Source organism: Hemicordylus capensis, chromosome 1 (genome assembly GCF_027244095.1).
Source record: "Hemicordylus capensis ecotype Gifberg chromosome 1, rHemCap1.1.pri, whole genome shotgun sequence".
NCBI lineage: Eukaryota > Metazoa > Chordata > Lepidosauria > Squamata > Cordylidae > Hemicordylus > Hemicordylus capensis.
This window is the reverse complement of record NC_069657.1, coordinates 120,770,015-120,776,014: the sequence shown is the minus strand read 5'-3', so window position 1 is coordinate 120,776,014 and position 6,000 is coordinate 120,770,015.

Sequence of the window (6,000 nt, the reverse complement as noted above, 5' to 3'; positions counted from 1 at the left end):
CACGTAATGAGCCTGTGGCAGAGGAGGGATTAGGTCCTGGACTCCCATATTCAAGTGACACACTGATCAAGAGACAGGTTTGTTTAGCATTAGGTAGGGACTAAATATTACTTTAACCTAAAATAAACACTCAAGTGGCAAATAATTGATTGCTGGTATGTGTGGCTGGCAATCTAAGAACGTTAGACATATAGCAGGGTCCCATGAGCATTCAAGTCACCATGTGTAAAACAGACAGGAGCTGGTATATAAATATATGAGTTGATGGTTGATTCCAGCCTGAACAATCCTCACAAAGGGAAGGAAGGATTGGGGCAGGAGTGGAGAGGTCAGGTGCATCATGCATGTAGAAGTCCACACTTATACTTTATATCACACATCACTTCATACAAAGATTTCACCCTGCTGTGCATACATATACACTCCAGTGTGCCTTTTTAACTGGGTGGATATCTGTTCTCCCCTACTTCCCTGTTCTTCTCACCTTGTGGGAGTTTGTGGGGGTGGAGGAAGAGATTAAACATGTTGTGATTGGCTTACATACCACACAGATAACCATCGATTTAAGAGGGAGGTGTGAGCTCTGCTGTGATGCACTCTAAAGCACGCCCACTCCGCATGTGGAGGTGGGGCTGCTCCATGGCTACTAAGCCGTGCATAAATGTAGTTGTGACAGTACTCTCATTGGGAATGATGCGAGTAGTGTCGCGACTATGATTACGCAATGCTTCGTAGCCACAGAGTGGACCCAGCTCCGCAAGCAGCGCAGGCATGAGTTAGAGTCCATCGCAGCAGCGTGTATGCCTCTCTCTTAGATCTGGGGTTCCTTGTGAGATATGTAAGCCAGTGTGAGTTGGTAGAATTGACTTTTTTTTTTCCTGTTCCAGCTCTCTAGGAGTTAAATCTCTGAGATGTGTATATATGAACATGGATGCATGATTTGCACCCAGATCACTGACCATGTGAACGAGCCCTCGGAAGTTTAGCAACTAGCACTTTTTTCTTTACTGCATTTGGCAGCATTCATAAATTGACTTGAACGTAAGATTCATTAAGGTTCAAGCACTGGGGGCAGGGATTAACTTGTTCTGAATGTAGGGTATGAGTCAAAAGCTTAAATGCCATACTATATGCCAGTGGTCACTAAACTGATTAAGCAGTGGTTATCTTTCTTTAGCAGTAAAAAGGCTATCTGCTAACGCTAAATGCCATTTACCCTGCTCTGATTCTGTGAATGAATATTTATGCCAAGTGATGAGTATAGCACCATCAAAAGGTTTCTGCCTTCTGTTCTTCAGAGCTGCTGCGATTATTCAACAGCAGGTCTGGGCTTCAATACTTGTTTCTATTAAGCAAATTTGCAGTGTTCACAAAAAATTCATGATTGCATTTTTATTCTGGATTTTTTTTTTTTAAAAGGAAATCATTCTTTTGCACCTAAGAATGTGGGTCACGGCAGGGGGGCTTTATTCAGTACACATATATATTTATGAACATGGTTATATAGATGCTACACTATTTCTCTCTTCCATTTTATGAGAAATTCTGAGTGTTTTGTTGCAGCCTGCGTGAAAGCAGATCAATAATCCCTTACAATTTGTTTTTTACAAAGGTTTCTGTTTTTTTGCCTACAAGTTACAAAATTTAGGCATAGAAATAATTTAAAGTCATTTGCATGGGTGCACAAGCACTGAATCGTTCTGAATTTAAAGGGATGAAAAGCAATATAATGCAAACTAGATTTGCATGGGAATGCATGTGGTTCAGATGTTAAACCAATGAGATGCCTGGATTATCAGGAAGTGGTGCTGGGGCTCATTTGTACACTCCAGATTTCCTCCATTCATGACTGAGGCATGGCGAAAACCACAATGGGCTGTCGAAGGTGCACCTGTTGCCCCACAGCTGTACTCTAGGGCATCAGAACCTTGGGTGCAGTGAGAGAGCAGCCTAACAGAACTTCCCAACTCACTGTACTGGTGCAGCAGGGAAGTGGCAATTTTTGACCACCTTCCCTACCCCAGGAAGCCCTCTGTGCCAGTGAAGCATACATCCCTGAGGATTGTGCAGCCCTTGGGGACATATTTTTGGGTGGCAAAGAGCTTCCTGGCTGAGGGGAGGGTGTCCCAAAATTGCCACTCCCCTGCTAGACCAATACAGTTAGCTAGGCTGCTCTCTCACTGTACCGCTCTGTATATCAGCTCTTAGATGTGTGTTGTAGAGAAGGAACATAAGAACAGCCCTGCTGGATCAGGCTCAAAGCCCATCCAGTCCAGCATCCTGTTTCACACAGTGGCCCACCAGATGCCTCTGAAAAGCCCACAGGCAGGGGATGAGGGCTTGCCCTCCCCTGCTGTTGCTCCGCTGCAAGTGGTATTTAGTGGCATCTTGCCTCTGAGGCTGAAGGTGGCCTATAGCTACCAGACATGTACTGGCTCATCTGAACTGGGCTCAAACATCTTTGATACTGTCTAATGCTGCAATAATGCTACAAAATGCTGGTCATTGTGCATTCAGCTTAGGAAGAGCTGCACAAACATCTCTGATGCCAGGTCTGTACCGAGGCACCCAAGTATGCCCTAAACCTGAGCTGCAGGGCAACAGATGTACTTTTGACAAGCAATCCTGCTATTTTCGTGGTTTTCGCCAAGCCTCAGTCATACATGGGAGGAAATTTGGAGTGTACAAAGTGAACAGTTGGGAAGTTGGACTTCAGTAAAACTTCCAGCACAACTTCAGGATAATTCCTTGCTCTGCATGTCAGCCAATGTCATGTATGATGTGGGCATTCCAAGCAGATGCTGGATTGCATGGAGATTATATGAATTTGACATTTGTAGAACAAACTGGTTACAGAGTATTCACATCATATGTATCGCCATACGGGAGTGATCAGATGTGACATCTCATGTCCTAGTGACATCATCATATATGGGAGAGGAAAGGGGCACACCTGCTACACTACATGTAAATGCTTTCACTAGCCTCTAAATCCCTAAATTGGGCCGTACTTTACCTTGGTGGAATATAAGCCACAGGAAACCATGGTGATTAAAGGAGTAATTACAAAGATTTCGGCTACAACTGCCGTTCCATTTTGTCTACAAGAAAGGTTTCCAAATCCAGACATCTAACAACGAATCTGAGAAATACATAAAGTATATTATTTCAATACTCTGACAGTATTGGCCTAAAAATACAGCCCACAGTTTCTGAGATCCTTGATCATTGAAACACCCCCAGACCCCTTGGATCATGATAGCTATACTTCACAAAAAGGAAAAAGAGAGAGGCGACCTAAATGGTCAATGAAGGCTACAATCCAGTGGTTCTTACTCTTCAGTTAAGGAGCACAGAAGTCAGTGGTTACATACCACGTAGTGATCCATTGCCCTAAAAAGGGGGATATGCTTGCTTCTGCAACGAAACCAGAGCCTGCCTGTGCTGCTTGTGAAGGCGGGACTGCTCCTTGACTACTAAGCAGTGTGTAAATGCAATGGTAATGGTACTCTCATTGGGAATGATGGGAGTACCATTGCACCTACATTCATGCACTGCTTTGTAGGCACAGAGCAAGCAGCACAGGCATGCTTTAGGCTTCATCGCAGCAGCAAGCACATCTCTCTCTTAGAGCTACTGACTGCTGTATGGTATGTAATTTACTTTTAAGTAAACATGGATGAGGCTGCAAGATTCTTTGGAATCACTTTTTGATACAGGAAAGTTACAGGGCAAGTGACATGTGACATTTAAAGTGTCATTAGCTTAGTTTTTCTTTAGTTAATAGCAGCTGTATCTGATCCATGGAGCTGCAGTGGCCACTGGGGGTAGGTAGCATTAAAGCCCCTGAACTTCTGCTGGAGTCCTATTTGCTGCCCAGGTGCACTGATCCAACTGAAAAATTAAGCCCATCTGGGAAAGTGACCCTTTAAATATTACATATAGTTTGGCCCTTAGTGGTTTTAGCCCCATTTTTGAAAGACATTGGGCAATTCAGCTGTATTAATGATTTACATTCTCTGCAGTGCTCCGCTGATGGAAGAGTAGGGTACATGCCCTGGTTTCATCAATGCTGCTAGCGAACTGAGAGCGCCTCTGCATTTCTTTAGGATCGTGCCTGCAATGCAGTGAACCTTTCCCCATCATTCCTCATAGAATTGTCACTACAGCAATGACATGATGCTTAGGAGCCATACAGGCTCTCCAGCTTCACTAGTAGCATCTAGAACCAGTTTGTGTTGCTCTGCTGTTCAATCAGCAGGGCGCTGAGCAGTATGTAAGCCACCATCCTTTGGCACCTGTTTGATGCACTTCTCCCCATTGCTTTTCTGGACATTTTTGGTGCTACCCTCCTTTTTTCCCACTTTTAGATATATAGTACATCACTGTAATCACTGAGCTCTGTGATCACCTCTCTTTCCCATAGACAGCATGGAGACACTGACACTACATATTTGTACTTCTTATACTATGTTTTGTACAGTTCTTGCGTTGTTGGGCACCGTAATAAAGTATTCATTCATTTATAGACAGCAGGAATTCCTAGAACAGCTGCGATGACACACAATCCTACATATCCTTGTCTCTTCTCCTCTTTAAGTACTACTGACCACAACATCGGTGCTATATGTTTTCTGCTGTGCTTAACTGAAATAATATCTTGTGGTTTGTACATTGCCACAGGCAATAACTATCCAAGCTAGAGTGGGATGTCCTTTGACCTCACCATGCCTGTATTCAGGACTCAATTTTTCTCTGCGTTCCCAGACAGAATTAACATTTCCTGGTCTGACTTGCCACACATTCCCTCAAGTCTGAGCTTGGCAACCTAGTTCCCTTTCCATCCACAGGATACTTGAAAAGAGCAGGGTCAGTTTATCTGAGTTCAAACTGATAATAAAGGCAACGGTGGGTCCGTGGAATCTTGGGATAAGATATTTGTTGTATATGATGTGGTTTGCAGTCCTCCCCCCTGCCACCCCACAATAAGGAAAAAGAAAAGTTTGTGCTGTCAAGTCGGTGTCAACTCCTGGTGCCCACAGAGCCCTGTGGTTTTCTTTGGTAGAATATAGGAGGGGTTTACCATTGCCATCTCCCGTGCAGTGTGAGATGATGCCTTTCAGCATCTTCCTATATTGCTGCTGCCCAATATAGGTGTTTCCCATAGTCTGGGAAACACACCAGTGGGGATTCGAAGCAACAGCCTCCTGCTCTCTAGGCAGCTTGCTTCCCTGCTGTGCCATTAGGTGGCATGTTTCCCCTCATCCCAAATACATATGCCTAAATTCCCCTCAGGGTTAGCACAGTGGCTGACATCTTGACTAAATTACTTAGTAGTAGTGCTTAGGAGGTACTCCAAAGGACTACTAAATTTCAATAGGACTTCCTCAAGTAAATTTAGCCAGGAGGCCAGTCAGTGACTCACATACAGTGCAGTAAACTGCCGAGGCAAACAAAAGGCACGCACGCTGCTTGCGAGCCACTCGACAGCTTACCCATGCTGCTTCTGAAGACAAGGCTGCTCCATACTGATTCATGAGTGCGTCATTGCCGTTGCAGTGCTATTCCCATAATTCCCAATGGGAGTAGCATTGCGACTGCTGTGACACACTGTTTAGTAGGCACAGAGCAGACCTGCCTTGGGAAGTAGCCTGTGCACTGGCAGTTTACTGCACTGTTTGTAAGCCAGTGGTCCCCATGATCTGCAGCCCTCCTCTGTGATGGGCTGCATGCTTAAATGCACTTCCCAGTAGGGATGTGCATGGAACTGTTCAGCGCTCCATTCTAGCTGGAGGGAGGATACCTTTAAAGACGGCAGAGGGTGCTCTTACCCTTCCCACCACATTTCCACCACTGGCGCTGCAATTTAAAAGGGTCTGGCGGGGTGGCAGCATACCTCCCTGCCGCCCTGTTGCCTCGTCGGACCGGAAGTGACCAGAAGTGCTGGGTGCGCATGCACATTGTGCGCACATCAGGTGCACGCATGCGCACCTGGCACTT